The 23,992-nt window shown below is 31.8% G+C and overlaps 1 non-coding gene across 2 annotated transcripts; it reads right to left on the bottom strand.

The window, feature by feature from the left end:
• Positions 1 to 14,114: 14,114 nt before the first annotated feature.
• Positions 14,115 to 23,857, bottom strand: LOC106799434 (uncharacterized). 2 transcript variants are annotated; one of them, XR_005891494.1, is made up of 3 exons: positions 23,681 to 23,857; positions 17,246 to 23,394; positions 14,115 to 14,559 (listed from the first exon to the last, which is right to left on the bottom strand). It is a non-coding gene; the product is annotated as an uncharacterized protein (transcript). The 2 variants fall into 2 exon arrangements; XR_005891493.1 differs by lacking the exon at positions 14,115 to 14,559 and adding an exon at positions 16,946 to 17,147.
• Between the last annotated feature and the right edge of the window lie 135 nt (positions 23,858 to 23,992).

Genomic DNA, 23,992 nt, shown 5'->3' with positions numbered 1-23,992 from the left:
GCCGAATCAAAACTGTGTAAAATGTTATGGCTTGTACAATAAAGCAGTGTCAATCATGAGAAAATATACGAAATTTATAAAAAATTATAGCAAATTACACACACTCCCCCTGAGTTTAGGATATATTACAACAAAAACCCCTCATTCTTGGACCTCTACACAAAACTCCCCTAATTTTTATAATTTCATTAGAGATGCTCCCTTAAAAGTCATCACGTAACATGCACATGCTTGTTTAATAAATTTTCAAAAAAAAATAAATTGTCCTCATTTGTTATCCAAGTAGCGTCAATGAACTCAAGAAGGGGGTGAATTGAGCTTATAAACTTTTTCTTTGTTAATACACTCTAATTCCTTTTCATATGATAAATATGATAATGTATCAAAACCTTGATTAAAAAGATAAAAAGTAAGTAATTAAGATCTCTACCAATATAAATGAATACAATAAATTTACAATAAAAGTAAAGACATAAGGGGAAAGAGAATTGCAAACTTGGTTTATACTGGTTCAGTCACTCCTTGTGCCTACGTCAAATACCCAAGCAACCTGCTTGAGAGTTTCACTATCTTTCAAATCCTTTACAATAATAGAGCACTCTTACACCTTGAGATTCCTCACCCTTTGTGTTTAAGTCTCTCAAGAATAAAAAGATACCACACTCTTGTTCTTACAAGGGATGTCTCACTCTTTGTGTTTGAGTCTCTCTTGAGATACATAGTCTTTTCGGTGCAATTCAAAATGTGAAGTAAGTCTTCAAATTCTATTAGTAAATTTGAATATTTGAAATTTAACCGATCCAGGGTTAACAAAGAAATACCACACTTTTGTTCTTACAAGGAATGTCTCACCCTTTCTCAATAATAAGTATACTTGGCCAAGTTTTTTTATCAAGAACTTGATGAATGAGAATGATTGTTAACTAGATCTTTTAAAAAAAAATCCATCTTTTTTTAAACATGTCAAAATGATGAATATTTATAGGCAAAATTCGTGTAAACCATTAGGGTTCATTCCCAAAAGACGTATCTCTTCAAAACATACTTTTTGGTGCAATTTCATATTTTCATTAATCTATTACATGATGTGGTAATCGATTACATTGATTCCAAAACTTGAAAAATAACTTTAATGCTTTTAAAAGAAACTTGAAGACTTGATTTAAATTAATCATATAGGAAAATATGCTTATTGGAAAAACCTATTAACAATTTAAATGAAGTCTTGAATTTTCTAATTGCTTGACTTGTTCGTATTCAAGATTCTTCATGTTATTTTGCTTTCGCCTTTCTGTCATTTGCTTTTTGGCTTGCATCATCAAAACCTACAAAATTACAAACTACATTCTCTCCCTTTTTAATGATGACAACCATCTTAGATAAGGAGAAAATAATATAACAAGATATTGCAATCACTCCCCCTAAGAATATGCATGGGTTTTATTTAAAATTTGAGCAAAAATATCCATGAAACAAACATATCCATACCTTAGCAAACATATTCATACCATATACATATCCATACTTTATCATAATATCTTATACTTATCTCTCCCCCTTTGGCATTATCAAAAAGGCATAAACATACACCAAAGTAAAAGATCCACAATCATCATAACAAAGTATTTAATTGAAGAAATAATAGAAGAAGATATAGTAAACTAAGTTAATAAGGAGTGTTTTGTAATTTTTATATTTTAGCGATCAATGATTCCTAGTTCTCTTCTCATATTGAAGAAGTTTTCCTTGGGTAAGGGTTTAGTAAAAATATCTACTAATTGCTTTTTAGTTTCTACAAATTCTAAAACACAATCATCTTTTTGCACATGATCTCTTAAGAAATGATATCTAGTTTCAATATGTTTAGTCCAAGAGTGCAAAATGGGATTTTTAGATAAATTTAATTGCACTAGTGTTATCACATCTTATAGGGATATGGTAAAGTACTATACCATAGTTTGAAAATTGTTGTTTCACCCAAATGATTTGAACACAACAACTTCTAGCAACAATATATTTTGCTTCGATAGTGGTTAGTGCTACACTATTTTGTTTCTTACTATACCAATAAACTAATGCAGATCCAATCAAGTGACATGTTCCACTAGTACTTTCTCTATCAGTCTTGCACCTAGCAAAATTAGAATCAAAATATCCTATTCAACTAAAAGAGGTGCCCTTAGGATACCATAGACTTATATTCATAGTGCCTATTAAATATCTCATAATTCTTTTGATTGCACTAAGATGTGTTTCTTTAGGATTGGTCTGATACCTAACACATAAATAGACACTGGATATTATATTAGGTCTATTAGTAGATAAATAGAGGAAGGTTCCGATCATACCTCTACATTTCTTGATGTCAACTAACTTGCCTCCTTCATCCTTATCCAAGTAACAAGCAGTGCTCATGGGAGTAGCAATTTCCTTTGCATTGTCCATTCCAAATCTTTTGAACAACTCCTTGTAGTATTTTGATTGATTGATAAATATGTCATCTTTGGTTTGCTTGATTCAAAGTCCAAGAAAGAATTTAATTCACCCATCATAAACATCTTGAACTCATTTTGCATGATTTTTAAAAAATTATGGCATAAAGATTTTTTAAAAAATTATGGCATAAAGATTCATTAGTGGCACCAAAAACAATATCATCTGCATATATTTGTACCAAGAGTATATCATGCTCCTTTTGTTTAATGAAGAGAGTAATGTCAACTTTTCCTCTTGAAAACTCATTTTCTACTAGAAATTTGCTCAACCTCTCAAACCAAGCCCTAGGAGCTTGCTTTAAACCATATAAAGCCTTCTTCAATTTTCAAACATGATTGGGAAAATCAAATCTTTCAAAACCTAGAGCTTGGTCAACATACACTTCTTCTTTAATGAGACCATTTAAAAATTCACTTTTGACATCCATTTGGTTAAGTTTAAAATCCATGATAGATGCAAAAGCAAAAAGCATTCCAATTGCTTCTAGTCTTGCTACATGAGCATATGGTTCTTAATAATAAATTCCTTCTTCTTGGTTATATCCTTTAGCCACTAATCTTGGTTTATTTCTAACTATAATACCATTCTCATATAATTTATTCCTAAAAGCCCATTTAGTGCCTATAATTGGATGATCATTGGGTTTAGGAACCAGTTCCCAAACTTGATTTCTTTCAAATTGATTTAATTTATCTTGCATAGCAATAATCCAATGTTCATCAATGATGGCTTCATTAATGTTCTTAGGTTCTGTTATAGAAACAAAAGTCATATTATTACATGATTTTTTAAGAGAGTTTCAAGTTGTTACCCCTTTTGATATATCACCTATGATGTTATCAAGTGGATGATTCTTTGAAGCTTTCCATTCTTTTGGAAGATCAATGGTTCTTGATTCCTCTTGAAATGAAGTTTCCTTTTTGTTTTCCTTTTCCTTGGATTCTAACTCCTTTTCATGAATATAAGTGTTTTCCAAGGCCTGGACATTAATGACTCTAAGAATTTTTCCTTTATTGTTGTCTCCATATGTTACATGTCCACTATTTTTAGGAGTAATGTGAATAAATTTTGATGCATCTCCCATCATGTGCTTAAAACATTCACTATCAATGTGCCAACTTTGCTTCAAAAGATCCTTCAATTCAATATCACAATTTTGATTTAGGTATCCAAATTTTCTTGGGTCCTTGAATGTTAGATTTGAGCAATATGCCCCTTGGAACCCATATCATTTTTCCTATTGTATTTTGATTCTTTCTAATGTAACAATTTGATATACTATGACCTTTCTTTCAATAGAAAAAATATATTAGGAATCGAGAGCTAGTCATTTTAGATGATACAAAGATATTTTTATAAAACTTTTGTTGACTTTTTGGATTGTATCATAATCCTGCCTTATCAAAAACACATCTTTGTTTTACTAATATGATTTCTAAATTAGTTTTTACCAAAGGTAAACTTTGCAAGAGTGTTTTTCAAACCATTTATTTCTTTCTCAAACTTGTTGCAAGATGAGCATGAGTAGGATTTAATAGCATTCTCATACATTAAGCATTTAGTACATGATGAGTTTGCATCAATTAATCCTAAGGTTTCATTTTCAAGTTTAAATTCCTTTAATTCTTTGTTCAATTTTGAAATTTCTTTTTCTATGTTTGAAATGTCTTTCTTATTGGATGAAAAAAGTTTTGCAAGTTTAATGCATTCTTTATGCAAATCATTAAATGCATATTGAAGTTCATCAACTGAAATAGTTGAATCAAGATTGGAGGATGCTATCTCTTCATCACTTTTATAATCTCTAGCCATGAGACTTAGATTTGCAACTTCATTTTTAGAGTCACTTGATGAGCCCATGTCATTCTCCTCCCATGTTATGTATGCTTTCTTTTCTTTGAGAGATTTCTTCTCAAGTTTTTCCATTTTTTTTTGTAAGTAGGACATTCCATTTTCAAGTGTCCTTGTTGATTACATTCAAAGCATCTTGGAATTGGAGAGGATTCTTCACCCTCCTTGAAATTCTTCTTAGGGTTGAAATTTGGTCTTCTTTGATTTCCCTTTTTCTTTAAAAACCTGTCAAACCTTTTCACAAAAAGATTGAAATCATCATTTTCATTCATATAAGCTTGTTCATCAATGTCTTCTCTATCACTTTCTTCATGTGCGGAAGATGAAACTTTGAGTGCAATTCCAATCTTCTTTTTGTCATTTCCTTCATGTTGACTAAGTCTTGTAAGTTCTAATTCATGTTCTTGAAGTTTTCCAAAGAGAATGACAAGAGTCATAGTGGTTAAATCCTTTGATTCTACAATAGTCGTCACTTTTAGTTGTCATTACTTGTTTAAACATCTCAACACTTTGTTAACAAGATCCTTATTTGGAACTGTCTTTCCCAATAAGGCAAGATGATTAACAATATGAGTAAACCTCTTTTGCATGTATTGAATACTTTCATTTTGATTCATTCTAAAGAGTTCTTATTCATGAGTGAGAGTTTTTATTCTATATCTCTTGACATCACTTGTTCCTTCATGTGTAACTTCTAAGGTGTCCCACATTTCTTTCACACTTTGACAATTCGATACTCTAAAGTATTCATCAATTCCTAAAGCAGATGTGATTATATTTTTGGCTTTTAAGTTATGTTGTACCTTTTTTTCTATCATCATCACTCCACTTATCTCTAGGTTTATCAATTATTTGATCTCTTGCCCTATTTTTAGGGATAAAAGGGTCATTTTCTAAAGCGTCCCATATATCTAAATCTATGGCTTGTATAAAGATTTGCGTGTGATTTTTCCAATAATGATAACCATCACCATTAAAAAAAAAAGAGGCCTATTTATAGAGTTTCCTTCAGGAAAGAGAAAGTTTGATGAGGCCATAATTATTCTTGAAGCGTTTAAAGCCTATTACAAGAATCATGCTTGGATACCACTTGTTATCCAAGTGGCCTCTATGAACTCAAGAGGGGGGGGGGGGGGAGTGAATTGAGTTTATAAAATTTTTCTTTGTTAATACACTATAATTCCTTTTTATATGATAAATATGATAATGTATCAAAACCTTGATTAAAAAGAGAAAAAACAAGTAATTAAGATCTCTACTAATATAAATGAATACATTAAATTTACAACAAAAGTAAGGAGATAATGGAAGATAGAATTGCAAACTCGATTTATAATAGTTTGATCACTTCTTGTGTTTATGTCCAGTCCCCAAGTAACTCACTTTAGAGTTTCACTATCCCTTAAGTCCTTTACAACAATAGAGCACTCTTACACCTTGAGATTCCTCACCCTTTGTGTTTCAGTCTCTCAAGAATAAAGAAATACCATAGTCTTGTTCTTACAAGGTATGCATCATCCTTTTCAAAAGTTTAGACAAAGAATATAATAATTCACTCTTTGATTTAGAGGAAATGTTACAAATTGAAGCACTAGAAGGTTTCTTAATAACAAGTGTATTTGGCCAAGTTTTTTTTTTTTATCAAGAACTTGATGAATGAGAATGATTGCTAACAAGATTTTTTCAAATTTTTGTCATCTTTTTTTAAACGTGTCAAAATGATGAATATTTATAGGCAAAATTTGTGTAAATTGTTAGGGGTCATTTCTAAAAGATGTAACTCTTCAAAACACACTTTTTGATGCAATTTCAAATTTCTGGTAATTGATTACATAATGTGGCCATCGATTACATTGATTCCAAAACTTGAAAAACAACTTTAACACTTTTAAAAGAAAACTTGAAGACTTGATTAAATTAATCAAATGGGAAAATATGCTTATTGGAAAAACCTTTTAAGAATTTAACCTAAGTCTTGAATCTTCTAATTGCTTGACTTGTTTGTGTTTAAGATTTTTCATGTTATTTTGCTTTTGTCTTTTTATCCTTTACCTGTTGGCATCATCAAAACCTACAACATTACATAACCACATCATCTTCTTCAGTCTACTGATTAAAAGCATGGAGTTTTTCTGAAATCAAAATCTCAGAAAAAATCCAATTCTTTTCTACTAGATAGCTCATTCATCTAACACAAACCCAACAATATGTGATAATAGAATGAAAGAAATAAATCAATTAAAAAAAATCAGTGAATCAAAAAATAGCTTCCAGATTCATTAATTCTTAAAATCTTCAACTTTAAAAGAAAATTTTGACAGTATTCATTGATTCTTAAACAATGCATTATTCATAACTTATAGATAAACATTTATCAATTCCAAAGATATTAGCCCCTATAGAATTGTATCTAAGATAAAGAAAACAAATGGATTTCAAAACTATTTTTTTTGCTTCTCCCCCCTATGTCATTCCCAAAACATCACCATCACTATTTAGGAGAAGAAGTAGTGAACGACAATGCTGGTGAGACGAGATTTACAGATTTTTCAGTTTCCTCTTTTCTCCTTTAGATCTATTTTTGTTTTGGATTTTTCCTATAGTAATCCATTTGATTTCCCTTTTTCTCTTTTAGATCTAAAACGCCACAAGCACCACCACTTTCTAATATCGATGAGGACGAGCGACATCATGGTCACAACAACAAGTGTGACACCCTCTACCCCTCACATATATACTAATAAAGGAATAAAAATTCAAATATTAATTAAAAGTATTTTTTTAAAAAATTTAAATACAAGCCTTTCAAAGGGGTAAAAGGATCACATTCCCTTCCTTCTAAATCATATTCAAACTTGTCCAAATAAATAATAAAGTCATCTCGGCTCAAACAAGGTCGTCTAAGCTTCATACAATTAATATAGAACCTATATCCTAATGTCATATCCTATCAGAGCGTTGTGTTCCTGTATCCTCTAGCATGAGTTTCTTCATAGTCATCCACCTATTCATCTGCTCCCCCGAACACAAAGTTTAAGATCATCACAGGATCCAAACACAAACAACACGCAGGGAGTGAGTTATCATATTCCTAACTAATGGAGAGAAACAAGATAACATGTAGGTATAAATATCATATAAACAAAATACAACTTACTTAAGCATCACTCACGCTATTTCACCACTTTGTCGCATAACATTACCTCACAACATTTCATTTATTTTCACAACATTCACGTACTCAAGGATCAAAACACAATATCATCAAGTCAATCAATATCGATCAATACACAAGTGTTATGCAACATATACACTAAGACTCAATCCTATATGCAATGTGGTACCATGTTAGTGAAAAACCACATCGGGCGCCTAGGAGTACATGACAAGACAAACCACACACTAGTTAGTCAGGTCACTCTCACTAGGTAAGATCATAGGGAGACCAGTCAGGGTCACAGTGTTTTGCGAGAATGCTCCAACCATATGGGATCAACATAGGCTTAAAGGAGCACTCAAACCGGGTGACCCCCAAGGCCTACACTCCGAAGAGTCCGTCAGGGCCTCTCCTTCCTGATTCAGGTCCAACCCAGAAAATATTTTAGCACACAGACTCTATTTATGAACTGTACAAAACACACAACTCCTCAATTATTCTCAAAATAGTTTTAACTCGTCGCCCTTTACGGGTCTTAGCATTAACTCATCGTCCTTAAAGGGACTTAGCATTAACTCGTTGCCCTTAAAGAGTCTTAGAATTAACTCATCGCCCTTGAAGAATCTTAGCATTAACTTGTCTCCCTTAAAGGGACTTATAGTCGTGTGATTGTACAATCCATAGTTTACAACTCAATGCATACAACATCTCAATGCACACAACATCTCAATCACGTGCATACTTAGTTTATCACATACACTCGATCTCAATCATAATGGTATAATCTCAAAATAGCATGTTATCACACCTCATGAATCATATTCACTTTACCTATGAACTATGCAATACACACGACTACTTAATTATTTTCAAAATCATTTTAACTCGTCGCGCTTGTGATTAAACTCGTCGGGTTCCCACAATGGATCCCATCACAATACTCGTTGCACAAAACTCGTCGCCCTTAAAGAGTCTTACAGTTGTGTGATTACACAATTCATAACTCACAACACAATACACATCTCAATATACATGTATTCCATCATTCATCACATGTTCAATTCACCACATACTCAAAATTTGAATCATCATTTCATATCCTCAATATAACAATTTATACAAAAGATTATCATAACCTAAAACCCTCAAATAATATTACACAATTATATCAAAATCATAGGTCAAAATATACAAATACCAAGAGCACAATTTGTCAAGAAATTCTCATCTGAACAGAAATATTTTATTTATAATAATAAAGGAAAATTTGCAATTTAATAAACATCCCAAAATAAAACCTCAATTTAATCCTCTAAGGATCCCTACACATGTTCTCACTAACCCCCAATTGTGAATAACTCATCCCTTACCTCTAAGCAGGCTCACATGTCTTCCGACAACGATAGAGACATCTCTAACAAGTTCCTGAGATTCCTCTGATTGCTCTGATAGGGTTTCTAAACGTTAGAGAGAATGAGAAGGGATTGAAGCCTCCATTTGTACTATCTTCATGCGATTCCTCTTTCTCCCCCCACAAATATTATCTCGTAAATCCCAATAGTGAAAGTGTGCATAGTTGAATTTTGAACAACATATCCAAATTTCATGAAAATCCAACGGTTAACGAAACTGGGATCGTAGTTTTACAGAGAATGTTTTGGGTTTCTGCGAGAAAAGAGAAAGCTACGGTGCGAAGGGTATTTCTATTAGCTTCGACATGTTTTTGAAATTCTCAACGGTCACAATGCTCGGAATTGGATTGCAAACGTGGTGCTCAAATTTCATGACGATCCAACGGTGAATGAGTCTGAGATCTTCATTTTCCTGAGATAGGTTTGGTGGACTGCGAGAAAAAGAAATGGTTTTGAGAGGAGGAGGGGAAAAACGAAAATGAGGGAAAGAAGAGACACCGTCAGTGTGAAAACTGACCTAACGCTATTTATAGCTAGGTTTACTCTATTTATTTATTTATTATTTTATAAAAACAAACTCTATTTTATTCTCTATCAAACAAATAAATGAAATACCCTTTTTATTTTCTCTTAAATCATTATTTTAATTAATAATTATATCTCCTTATTTATTTATTTATAAAATCTCATCATTTTTCTAAAACTCTATTTATTTATAAATAATAATTATTTTTTTTAAATTAGCTTACAAAAAATGGGATGTTACAACTAACATAGTCAGGATGAGGTTTGGTCGTCAAGCGTGTGAGGAAAAAGGTTTGGATGAGGTTGCCAAAGGTCCACACAATGTCACTTTGCGAAGGATCAAGGCAGGTCAGTAGTAGATCGAGACAGACTATGATGAGTTAGTATTTGGATTTGGTAGGGGTGGTGCGTGGTGGTGGAAGAGTCACTACTACATAAAAGAGCTTTAACATCGGTTCTACAGGAGTTTCAACATCATTTAGAACCAATGTTGAAACGGCCGTCATTGACAGTAGGCATTTTTCAACAACAATTTTAAAACCAATGTTGAAAATCATTATCTACATTGATTCTGGTTGAAACCGATATAGAAATGTGATCAAAATTGTATATTCTGAAGCGCTTTCTACATCTGTTATGAAAAAAAGATATTGGAAGTCGTATACAACATCCGTTTTTGGCAAAACTGATGTTGAATGTGCTATACCACATCGGTTTTGGCCAAAACCGATGTGGTATAACTCTTTCAACATCGATTTTAGACCAATCGATGTTGTTTTTTGCAAAAATAAAAAATAATATTTTGTGTGTTTTTACAATGAACTATAATTAAAATTCATAGTAATTTCAAAATATAGGAAAAATATCAAATTAATTTGAAACATCTACCTACACAAAGCACAACATAGTGAGAATATGAAAATCACCTCCACTATGAAGTCAATATCACATTAATCATCTTTCCATTTTTAAGATTAAGACTATCCCACCAAAAGATACCATTTAATTCATTTCAGGTGCACAAGCATCACAACAAGTATTGGGAATAGCCACAAGGGGAAAATACAAGGGATATATAAAAGGTCCAATCTAAGAAAAAGGCATCAGTATTAGTAGTATTATCATTACAACTAATTAGAAGAATGCTTTTGAGTTTGATTTTAGCACGATCTAAAAAATGGCTTGTGGTGAAAAATCTTGTTTTGGATCTATAACATGAAAGAAATTTACCTAGAGGACATAAAATTCTAGTTTATACTTGACCAATAAGATTTAAGGATGGACAGATACGTGAAGCTTCTTTAAATGGGGCATATTATGGATAAACACAAGATGCAAGGATATCGAATTTTAAAGTTCAGTGCAAAATAAATGCATCATTATCAAAAAAAATAAATTAAACCAAGTTGGTCAATTGATTGCATATGTGTATCTGAGTGAATACTTTTTGAAGAGCCAGAGGAAGGAAATACAATGTCATTATGAAGTGTGTGTCCATTTGTAGAGGAGACAAATCCATCATCAATAACACCATGTGAATTGATCTGCTCTCTTGTTAATCCATAAAGGCCACTAAATTTCAATGTACTTACTCAAATGCATATTAGAATGATTTGGGAAAAAATTTCTTTTGTTATACTTCAAATTTAATGGCAAACTTTGTACATCTATGCCCTGTGTCTTCACTCCTAGTCTAGTTGTCATGAATGACAACACATCCAAAATCAATGGAAAAGAAATATGGCCGTGCATTACAAGGGGTGGGCATGAATTGGATTTTTAAGAATTCAATCCATATCTACTTAAATGGTTTGAATCTTAAATCTATATCCATATTTAAAAAAAAAATTGGATTCAAGATCCAATCCATTTAAGTTGATATGGATTTGGTCCTATCCAATCTATATCCACTTAAATGTTATAAGGATTTTCTCAGCTGGTAGGACGAAGTTATATACATTAATTTTCCTTTTATATCCATAAGATCAATGTTTGCATACCACATACACAAAGAAAATTATTAGAAATAGACAAATTAAATTAATGATTTTGATGCTAAAAAAAGCTCAGCCACCAATGTAAAATAAAAGGGAGAAAGCAAGACAAAATCCACTATTGCCAAATTTGACTAAGGGCCTGTTTGGGTATAAGCTTCTCTAGAAGCACTTCTAGAAGAAGAAAAAAATGAAATGAGATTCTCCATTAGCTAAAATGAGTTTTCCATTAACTAATTTGTAGATGTCATCTCATCTTTTAGAGAAGCTATATTGGTGAGCTTCTAAAAATTAACTCATGGAGAGTTTATTTTTGCTTATGAAAAAGCTCATTTCATCTTTTTTCTTCTTATTTTCTTCTTTTAGAAGTGCTTCTAAAGAAGCTTACCCAAACAGGCCCTAAATTGTTAGCAAACACAAACCATGCTTTCATTTATGGTTTAGATTTTTCTTAAACTGAAAGTTAGTATAAAAATTAATTAACTAGAATCAAACATAAATGATTCAGGCTAGCACCACTCAGCTTCTAATGGTTGAAAATGCACTACGACAAAGACAAGAGATGGGTAGAAGGCAACCACCGGTGAAGTGGAAGCACCTCAAGGAAGGGACCATAAATTGGAAATTTAATGTTCTACTAGGAATTATTGAATTATAAAAGCAACACAACAAAAGGGTCACACTTAAATTTTAATACACAACCCACGCTAACCCAATAGAGAAGTAGACCCAAAACCAAATGAATAAGCAACTCAGTTGTATAAATGAATAATGCTACCAATATGTGGAAGAAATGAACTAATTTATGAATTTGATTCACAAAAAAAAAAAAGAAATAATGCTTTTTCTAAGCTTTTAGAAATATATGTTGATACTCTGTACTCTATTTTCAAGCTATGCTTCAATCCTTGAAAGGTGTTTTTCCTTCTAACCTTGTGATCCCCCTTCTTTTTTTTCCCTTTTTACAAGATTTGCTTAGTTACTAATATGCACTAGCTGATTTTTAACCATTGTTTATTGTTATCTGAGATCACCTTAGCTTTAGTTACAAACCTATAACTACGAATTTATATATTAGTAAATAAAACTTGTAACAAATTAAAATTAGAAGACTACAATGGCACTTTACCTAACTAATGTTTTTATGAATTCTCTTGACCTCTACTAGTACTAGACTTGATGACATTTGGTTGGTTCATTTCCTGATTTCATAAATGCAAATGGACTTCATAAATGTTTGCATCTAGGGGTGTTTATGGGTACGGGTCACTCACAAACCCGAATTGAGCCAAATCGATTTGGACACTTTGGGTTGGGTCATTTATGTATTTGGGTTAAAACTAAACCAAACCGATCAAAACTGTTCATATATGGGTTGGGTCACAGGTTTAGATTTATAGATCCGTTGACCCAACCCATGAATCCGTAATTAAAATATAAATTTTGTTATATATATATATATATATATATATATATATATATATATATATATATATATATATATATATATATATATATATATATATATATATTAAAAACTAAGAAATGAATTTAGAATGAAAATGAAGAAAAAACAAGGTGAGGTGAAAAAAATGAGTTAGATAGGTATTTGGAGGATGATGTTCAAGATGACCACCCTTAGTTTGACATTTTGAATTGATGAAAATTGAAAGCATCCAAATATTATATCTCTTCCTGTATGGCTAGAGATATATTGATCATTCCTATATCTATTGTATCATTTAAGTCTGCATTTAGTATATGGGATAGAATTCTAGATTCATTTCGTAGTTCCTTGAGTTCCACTATTGTTAAAGATGCCATTTGTGTCCAAAATTGACTTAGATCTGCTAAGTAAAATGTTAATGACTTGCAAGTTGAAATAAATGAAGCGAAAAAGATTGAATCAAGTGTGTAATTTTTTTAATATTTGTATAAAATATCGATTAATTTTTGTCTTAACGGGATTGTGTTTAAATTTCTAGAGTTGTTTGGTTTAACTTTAAATATTGCTAATATTGGGACTCCAAGTGTTAGAATTACATGTCGGGACTACTAGTATTGAAACTTCTTAAGGTATTATTTTTAGATACATTGTTGTTTGTTTCTTCTTTTTTTCATACTTATTTTTTTGTCATGTTTGTAATATTAATGAATCATATTTTGTTCATTTGTTTAAGCAAATCTAGTTGCAATAAAATTGATTATAGCAAATCTGAATATAGCAAAATCTATTGCAAGGAATTAGTTTGTAAGAAATTAGTGTATAAGAAATAATTGTGATTCAAACTATTATAATAGATCTTATTAAAGAATATTTTATTTTAATTTATATTAATCTAAAACCCAAGTGACCATCCTATAACCTTAATTCCTATATTTTTCTTCATTGCTAACCATTTTGAAATTACTAAATTTATTTCTTCCTAGAAGTTTTATCAAGTGACCGTAATGTTACCCAACACTCCTTTTCCCTCCAAATGCAACAACTTCAAATCAAAACTGCAAGTCAATAAAAACATGTCTCTAAACCATAGCCTGGCTCCTAGTAGCCACTAGCCAGCTATATAATGATTTCAAACATAATGCAACTCAGTCAGGGATACATAACTATTAAGTCATAGGTTTTAACAAAGCCAGTCTAATATTATTGATAATGACAATGGAGTGTATGTGCAATTAACGGGGAAAAGTGTATCCTAAGGCATTGAGAAAAGACCCATGTAACAGGGATGAACAACTTTGACAGGTCAAGCGGCTGCGAAGAATCCCATCAAAAGGTCCAAGGAAGAGTTGCTGCCATCTCTCCAGCTCACTTTGGCAGTCCCTCTGCATTGGAGTAAGAATTCTATTATTAGAAGCAAAAATGTGTGCTAAAGATGAAAAGTCAAATCACAATTGTTACAAGATATTCTTAAGAAGATTCTATTAATGCAACATACACTCTCGTGACCTCGTCCTATTAGTCCATACTCTAATACCATTCCCACAAGTACAAATATATCAAAAATCAAGAAAAAAAAGATTAAGAAGTTAAACAAGTAAATAAGTAAAACCTGTCACCCTTAGGTTTCCTCATGCGATCTCTAGTGCTAAAATTAGCAATGTTGTACTCACACCGAACCTAAAACACACAAAGCAAATAATCCGCAATTAAGTTATCATTACAAAGCATATAAATACACTACAAATATAAATATATTATAACTTCAAAGAAAAAAGCTATCAGAGCATGGCTACTTATTTGTTGGCTCCTATTTTGCGCCTGAAATGCATAGAAGTGGGGATAGGTAGTTACTTAGAAAATAACTACCATTTCAGGAATCAAAGACACCCACCTCTTGCATGAGAATAAGAAGAAACAAAAATATGTATATTTTATATGCCTGAGAATTAATTATTTTTGAAAATATTTTCACAAAACTTAAAACAAACATGAAAATGTGATATTCTCAAGTCTGTATTCTTGGAAATCTTTTTTAGAACTTCAAACAAACGCCTCCTTAGAGTCTTGGACTAAGAAAGGGTTTGATCTAATTTATTTTTAATTTTTTTTTCTTAAAAAAGTAGTTGAACCAAACAATTTTTAAGAAATAGTTTTTTATGAATAAAACTTCAGGACAAGGAATTGAACATTTTTAAAAAAGTTAATTTTTACATATTTCAAATCCCAAAATCTAATAATATATTATTTAATTAATAAATTTTAACTTAAAAGTAATTTTGAAATTTAAAAGTTTATAAAATTATGGAACAACTTTAACCTTAGATTAAAAACTTATTTTTTTATCTTTTAAAAATAAATAAACTTTTTTTTTGCTGAAAAATTTAAGTAAGTTAAATCCAATTTACCAAAGTTAGGACAAACTTTAAGACTCAAAATATATTTATAAAAGTATTTACATATTACCCACTAATAAGAACTTTGGAACCAGAGCAAGAATTAAACCCATATTCTTCTTGGGATACAAGTTCATTCCTTTCCCATCACACCAACCTCTATTGACAACAAATAAAGAAACTTTTGATATAAATTAAAAGACAAGGTAAAATATTACCTAGATCTACTAAATATAATAATCCTTGGTCTCATTCTATTTCTTTGGTAAGATATATATAAGTTCAAGCAAATTCCAATCAATTTCTTGAGTTGTTTTCTATCGTTGATGAATTCCCCATGCATGTTAAAACTAATTAGAACGAAAGAAGACATATTGTAGACCGTTATTAAAGTTGTGAATAGAAAACTACTTGAGCTTAGAAGAATAGAGTGTATGTATTTTCAGCATGCATATGCTTGCAATAAGCACTACAGAAAAAACACATTCTAAGTCGGTTGTACATAACATTTAACGACGGTTTTTAACTGTCGTAATATGAAGCATCGTAAAAGGTAAAATGACATTTATGATGGTCGCGGGAACCGTCTTTATATGAGGGCTTTTCTACGACAGTTCTCTAGTAACCGTATTCGAATGACCATTAATATTTACGACGGTTGTGGGCAATAACCGTCTTAAAAATCATAATTTTTTTAAAGGTAAACAATGATGATTATGACAGAATCGTCTTTATATGTGCGCTTTTTTTACAACGGTTTTTGACAATCGTCTTAATATGTTATGGGCTTTTATGACATTCATCGAGTAACTGTCATAAATGCTCATGTTTCAAGACTACATATTTGGACGGTTCTAACTATAACCGTCTTAGTATGTATAACTATTTTATGACGGTTGATTAATAACCGTCGTAGTATACAGACTTTACTAAGACTGTTATATCTAGAACCGTCTTAGTATATCAATTTTTTTTGGGGTTTCTTTTTCCAAATTTTTTTGTTGCAATTTTTTGTTGTTGCAATCTTTAAATCATACGACGGTTATACACACATTATGCCAACCAAAAGTATCATCGTCATTTCCAATAATTATATAATCATTTAAGTACATATGACAAGTGAAAAAATCATTTAACTATATATATATATATATTACAATACAATAGAATTTCTAAGCTTCATGCATATATGTATGTAACAATTTTAGCTATTAACAATATTAAATTCAAAACAATTCAATTCATTGAACATAACTCAATCATGTTATTAGTATGAAATATCTATAAAGTTTTATTGATTATAATTAATTTTTATTAAATAATACTTGATTATTTTTAATAAAAAAATTTCTTCTAATTATATTTTTTAATTCACAAAATTTAAATTCTAAACACTTTTTAAAAAAATTAAATCCAATCTCACTTAAATAAATTAATTATTCTTACCGCAACTTCATTTATTTGTATATAAACATGAGTCGATAAGCAGAATACCTTGGGGGCTACAAGAACAAGAAGTCAAATTTTTAATTGCAACAAAATAAACTATAAGAAAACTTATGTGCACATACCTAACTAGTGGAAGGCATTATTATCGTGTAGTGGGTGTAGTCATCAGTTTGTGGATATTTTGTGATTTTTTTTTTCATTCATATTCTTATGCCACCTAGTAAATCTTTAATAAGTTCATTGAATCATAAGCAATTAACCACGTTGACTATAAAGTTCAAATGTTCAATTATCGATAGAGATCAAGTTCAATTATTTTTGGGCAGTTACAAGCAATGTGTGCCAATCCTATGTTTGATATGTTTGTGCATAATCCTAATTTCAATCTTACAAGTTCCGAAAATCTTGATAGATATCTTAGAGCTGCACGAAACAGAAAGCTGGAAATAAATTAATCAGAACCATTTGCAATTTTGAACAAGACATATATGTTATTTAAAGATAGAGATTCCATACTTTACCTATGTCATCAACACTAGAGCAATCAGTAAGATCAAGCTCTTCGAGAAGTGAGCAATTTAATCCAAGTTGATAAAGACAATTCTCAGTCACCATATCACAACATTCTAGCTTCAGACAAACAAGGTTTGGACAACAGCCTGCTATAGTAGACATTGTTGCATGAGAGATGAATCGACAACAAATCAAATCAAGCATCTTCAAATAGCCACAGGCAGATACTACGTGCACAATTCCCCTGTTGGTCACTCCAATGCATTTGCTTAAACCAAGTTCCCCTAATAACTTGCAATTGGTGCCAATAGTTTGGAGGATAAAGTCAAAAACTCGAACACCGTCAATTGTAATTATTCTCAACTGCTTTAAATTCTCAGGAATTGAAACATTGTGAATATGTACATTGCTGTGTGGCAATACATAACGAAATCAATATCACTTGTTGTTTTCAAAGTTGCTATATTGCTATAACTCAAGTAATGTTTAAAGAAGCACATAACATACTTGCAATAAACTGGGTGAATGCTATATGCAGGAGCGTTGAAGAATGTAAGATTTGAAACTACCACGTGATCAGATGCCACTAATTCAATCAGATTTGAAACTACCATTGCATTTGAAAGGAGCAAGACCAAAGGGTCCAAATCCAAAGGGAATCAAACACGTAGCCCAATGGGATACACATGTACACTAATTCAACCATTTAAAATCTGACCAAAGATTGAAAATTGAAAAAAACAATCTTCCTTCGCTGTTATGAATCCAAAAGCAATATAAGACAATAAGTCCAAGAATTTCATAACAAAATCAAGAAAAGAAACATATGTACTAGCATGTTCTTTGGTCAAAACTTCTGACAGCATAGTGCAAGGGATAGAATAAGCAGAGCTAGTGCCCAACCACCAAGAAAGAACCAAAAAAAAAGAGTTACATGGGCAGAGAAAGAATATTGAAGGAGAGAAACCATAAGCAAGGTGAAGAGAAGGACAAGGACAACTTTATGCAAGTTAGTGAATATTATAAGCATTAATCATGTAAATGATAGAAAATGAGAGGATTAATGGTCCTTTCTTCTATGACATGTACACATGTTTTTTTTTATGTGACGAATAATATATTTTTCATGTTCAGAACAATAAATTTAGATCATATCATTATTATAAATAGATAATTGAAATTAAAACTTATTCATAATTATAAAATTAGATCACCAACGTTAAGTTTATTATGGTGGAAGTAGACTTAGATTTTTTCAACAAAATCTTGGATGGAGTCTTATGCATAAATAAAAATAGCTGAAAAAGAAGATAAAATTAAAAATAATTAACTAAGTTTTGTGACTAAAACTAATCATCAATTCGATAGATATTAGGCACCTAAAACATGATAACCCAAAACATTATATAATTACAAAAAATGATTTTGATTTATATAAGATTATATACTATATGTGTCATGACAAGAATGAAGTGTTTTTTTTACTAATATTCATAATAAATCATCTTTGTTGTAATATACAATTTAACATAGTATTTAATTTTGAAATTAATTTGAATATAAATGTTAATTACATTTTATGATTTAAATTTAAGTTTATGATAAGGAATTTATATAACTTTAAATGTTATGTTAATAAGGAATTGAAACTCAAGATTTACTTATCACTCTAATCCTTTTTCTCCTTCTCTCCACTACGAAACAAGAGTCGTTATTTGTTTGCAAATGTAATTTTTAAGTTTCATCCCAATGTTTAGTCAAACATAAACAAACACATATTAATTTCCTTTATGGGAATTTAATCTTACTATTTTCTCGTTCATGACTCAATTCCACGCACCTATCGTTATTTGTTTGCAAATGTAATTTTAAAGTTTCGTCCCAATGTTTAGTCAAACATAAACAAACACATTATATGCACACATTACTTATGACATGTAAGTTTCTCTGTTTCTTTTTTCTTTCTCTCTATATCTGTCTTCTTTCTACCTCCATACATGCATCCCAAGCAAGGTGTACGTTTATCATGTGTCAACAAGGAACATGGCTTTCCTACTCTATTGAGAAAGAGAGAGATGAACCTGGTAAGCTGAAGTTGATGCACCAGGAGGAAAATCATTTGTAATCAAATCAATCCGAATTACATGATATTAGGAACGAAATCTGAACAATAGGATCAAATGCCATGCATCCTACATAAGTCCATGCAAATTGAATATCTTTTGGACCAACCTGAGCATAAAAGGCAAAGCTAAAATATCATTATATTTTACATAAGTCCATAGGAAGTGGTTGCCAAAACCACGAAAGTCGAAAACCATGACCGTGATCAAAGCCATGACGCCAAGCCGTCTAAATCTACTTCACATCTTGAATTTTTCTTTTTCTTTTTCTTTCCCCTAATACACTCAAACATCTAATTTAGCATGCTTCCTTTAGAATCATATACTGTGTTCTACCAACATCAATCAGGATAAGGATGTGCTTTCGTAAAGACAATTCATACATCAATTTAATATAACAAATATTTTAAATGTTTTCTTAGTTGTTTAAATTAAGTATTATATAAAAAGATTATTAGAATATTTTAAAGTTCAATAAAAAAGGGTTACCAGAATAAATAAATAAAAAATTGACTGAAGGTTGCCACTTACCGGAATAATTAAAATAATAAATAATTCACAATTGAACAAAAACATTATTGCAAATATAGAAACATGTTAAACAAACACAATACTTTATTTTTAACAAGATTTAAACATGAGCGTGTTACCATATATGTGCAAATAATAATAACAATGTTAAAAGAAGTAAATACTAAATCACGTATTGACCAGTATTATTTTTTCCGAATAAGTCATGGCACATTTCATTGATATTGAAAAGACCAAGCTGGCATTATAATCCCGGACAAGTTGTTTATTTTTTTTTTAAGAAAAAAGAAAGGTACTATTCCAAAATTCTAATCTAAAAAAGAGCACAGCTAGCCCAAGATTGATGCGTTTTATAATCCAAATTGATGGAAGAAAATTCGAGTTACATTACACCATCTCAAAATAAAAATGAATATCGTGTTTTACACGCAGACATGACTACAACCTAGTGATCATCTAACTGCCTAGCATATATGCATCTTCTTTAATTTTATTAAACACTTCTCCTTGAAATTTATTAATTAACTGCCTAGCATATATACATTTTGAATTAAACATTTTTTACTTTAACTAAACCTAGTTAAATGTATACTAATTACAAGCGAAGAATAATGTCTACTATATAAGTGGGATGGTGACTTCTTATATGTATCCTGGATACACCATAAATATGTATTTATAGCTTACAGAACTTATATACACTAAAAATAAATTAAATATATGACACAACTTAAAATTGAAAAAAAAATGTATTTATAGAAATTAAAATAAAAAAAAACTAAACTTAGTCACGAACAAAAATGATAAATGGTTAACTTAAATAAAAATAAATTTAAGCTTATATAATTATAGATAGAAAGATAAGTAGCAAATATAAGAGTGTCAGGACAAAGTGCCTTTTGTGCAGTCCAAACGTTTTTTGTTTGATAAGGCCGAGGGTACTAGTGCCAGAAGGGCTCTACTATGACTACCATACTAACAGAATAGCTAGAGTGTACAAAATCAACATATAGAGTTTTGTCAACATGTTATTGGTTTGAGACCTAACCTTGTGTAATTTGATTTTGGTGTTTTACAGAAGGTAATTCCATGATGCTCAAAGATCTAATGGAAGAAAAGCAATTAAATTTGAATCAACCACTTTTATCAGTGAGGAGGTTCTCATCAACATTGGCCTCTGAAACAGACCACAAAGGAAAAAGTGACAACTCATTAGCCAGACTTCCACTTCCTCCTGCTTACAAATCAGAGTTAAATTCAGTTCCAGAGAAGAATGCTGGAAATGTTCCTTTTGTGTGGGAGAAGGCATCAGGAAGACCAAAAGATGAAAGCAAATTACAGACACAAGATTTTGAGAAGCCTCCCTTCACTTCAAACTTTCCACTTGGGAGGGTATCAAAAACTAAGCAACAATCACTTGCTGAGACGAGAACTAGAAGCACACTTCCCAACTCTCAAAGTGTTGCATCCTTGGACAAAAAAGCAACAAAACATTCAAAAGGGGAAACTAGGGAGAAAGAAAGTTCTGGTTCAGATGATGGAGATGAGGCCTATGAAGATGCTCGTGACTCACTTTCTAGGACCAAATCATTCTTCATGAGCTGTAGTGTGAGTGACTTCAGTGGATGGGATGAACAAGAGGTACAACCATTTGGAAGTTTCTCAAGTGATCACCAGCAAGGTCGCAATTTCATGATTGATAGGTTCTTGCTTACAGCAAAGGCAATGACATCAGAATCTCCTCAATATGCTTCCAAGAAAGCACATATTGGACAAGAACAACAAAAGCAGAGAAAGAAAGAAGTGAATACAGAAAGTCCATGTCCCATTAACCAGCATAGGCCAAAAGCTTTGCCACATTACACTCAAGATATTGATGGGGAAGAAAGTTATGATTGCAGTGAATATGAAAACTACACAACTAGAACCTGTGGCCTATTTCCTCGGTTTTGCCTTTTGAATCCAATGTCTGGATTAAGAATGGTGGATAGGGTTCCAACAAATGCAACTCATGGAATGTAAGCTAAATCAGCTGCTTCTCACATTGGATCTTCAAAAGAGGTATTAATTTGTGTCATATTGCTGACTCTAGTTACTTGTTGTGCATTATGTGCTTTCTGACTTGTGTTCCCTTGAATCTGAACTAATTTTGCTCTCTACATGGCATACATATTATAGTGTCTATATCTTGTGAGAGTTCTATGAATGGAACTTCTACCTAACAAACTGGGTTGTTGGATATGCTAGTTGATTTAGTCACATTTTACTTTCTTCCTTGTCCTCATCAATTGAACACCTTTATTATTAATATTTCATTAGCAAATCTAATTGGTAGATAAATGATTAATTTTGTTCTGTTATAATTTAAAGGTTGAAAGACAACTATTTCTGGCTTGTCCTATAACATTTTTAATAGTAGTTGGTTGCTACATTATATTGAGCCATGCCAACCATGTATTGCTAAATCTGCTGACCAAGAACCAAACCTGATATACATATATACTTAGTAGGAACAAAGTGAAAACTTCTCCAAAGAAATTATTAATGCAGAGAAGAAGGAAAAGGAATCCTATTAAAACAAACAGAAAACAGCAGGGAAGAAAAAAAAACAAAATAGGATATTATCAGCAGATGAAAAGTGTTCTTAGTATCTCTAAGCATCTGATATTGAAACCACCTTAGAGTGAAACCAACTGGAAGCAAGAAATTCTCAAACACCAATATACATATTATTTTACAGTTTAGAACCTTACAAGTAGTGACAATCACATTGTAGGTGGATCACTAATTCGGATTCTTAGCTAAGTCTGAGCTTTTGATCCATTATTCTTTTCCTCCAAATCTCTACCACATACTTTCCAAAAACGATAGGAGAGACACACATCATTCTAGTAAACTCACAATTGACATTAAACATATTGAGGATAGAAACTAATTAATGCATTGACACTCATTAAAATCCATCTCTAATGGATACAAAATGATACTCTCCGACACTTCTGGAAGTCTAAAGAAAACCACCATCAAGCATTCAGTGCCACAAAAAAAAAAATTTGATGGATCATGCACAGTAATAAGGTCCATAATCACCGCCTCAAGCAGTGATTGCCATTATAACTCACATGTTGGTGCCCAATTTCACTCACAGGATGGACCGCAAAAACGCAAACAAAACCAGGAGAAGCGAAGACACGGGTGTTCAGCGGTTACACATATCTTTACTCAAACCTCGACGTTGCCCCCAAAATTACGGTCACTATTAAAAATCTTGATGATAAGTTACATAAGGTTTAACTTTGAATAACATGAATACCAGGAACAAATAAAATGTATTCACTGAAGGCTTGTGTGTACTATGAAACCAAGTCAAAAACAAGGAATAATAGTAATTCAAAGTGCAAAAAATAGACCTGTGATGATTGCAGTGAGGTTGCTGACATCAATTCCTTCAGTAACCTATTCAGCAGTTGAGGAAGATCCGAATCCACTAGGTCCCGGCCTCCCTGTAACCAACGAAAAGATTCCCACCATACTGAGCACACAAATATAGAGAATAACCAAATCTGTGTTCAAAGCTCAAAGTTTAGTTTCCTTTTTGGGCTGAAACAATCACGATATATATGCATGTTGGGGAAGCAAAGATTAGTCTACATATCACTATTATGAAGTGAGGTTGCCACTTTCAGAGAACCATTTACTGAACAAGCAATGTGCATTCACTTCAAAAAGCTGGAATCCATCAGCAAGAACACATATGTAAGCATTCAATAAGCGGGTTTAATGACTTACTTGTACGACGACCTAAGACAGCCTTCGCGGTGCGAGCTCCACTGCTTCAGGGAGACAGAGATTTAGGGGCTGCGGGCTACAGTGTTTGGGGTTTGACGGCACTGCGGGGTACAGTGTTTGGGGTTTAACCTAGGGCATTGCGGGCTAGAGTTGAGTTCGAAATGTGAGCGCGTAGCAATCAAGGAGCGCGGGGGGGGGGGGGGGGGGCGAGTTTGGGCAGTTACTTTCTAAGGCGGTTTTGTGCAACCGCCTTAGAACCCGCGACGTAAATTGCAATATTTGTATCCCGAATTACAAAAATGCCATTGCGGT

The sequence above is a fragment of the Glycine max genome, chromosome 1, assembly GCF_000004515.6.
Source record: "Glycine max cultivar Williams 82 chromosome 1, Glycine_max_v4.0, whole genome shotgun sequence".
Taxonomy (NCBI): Eukaryota; Viridiplantae; Streptophyta; class Magnoliopsida; order Fabales; family Fabaceae; genus Glycine; species Glycine max.
This window is presented reverse-complemented; position numbering and strand designations above follow the sequence as displayed.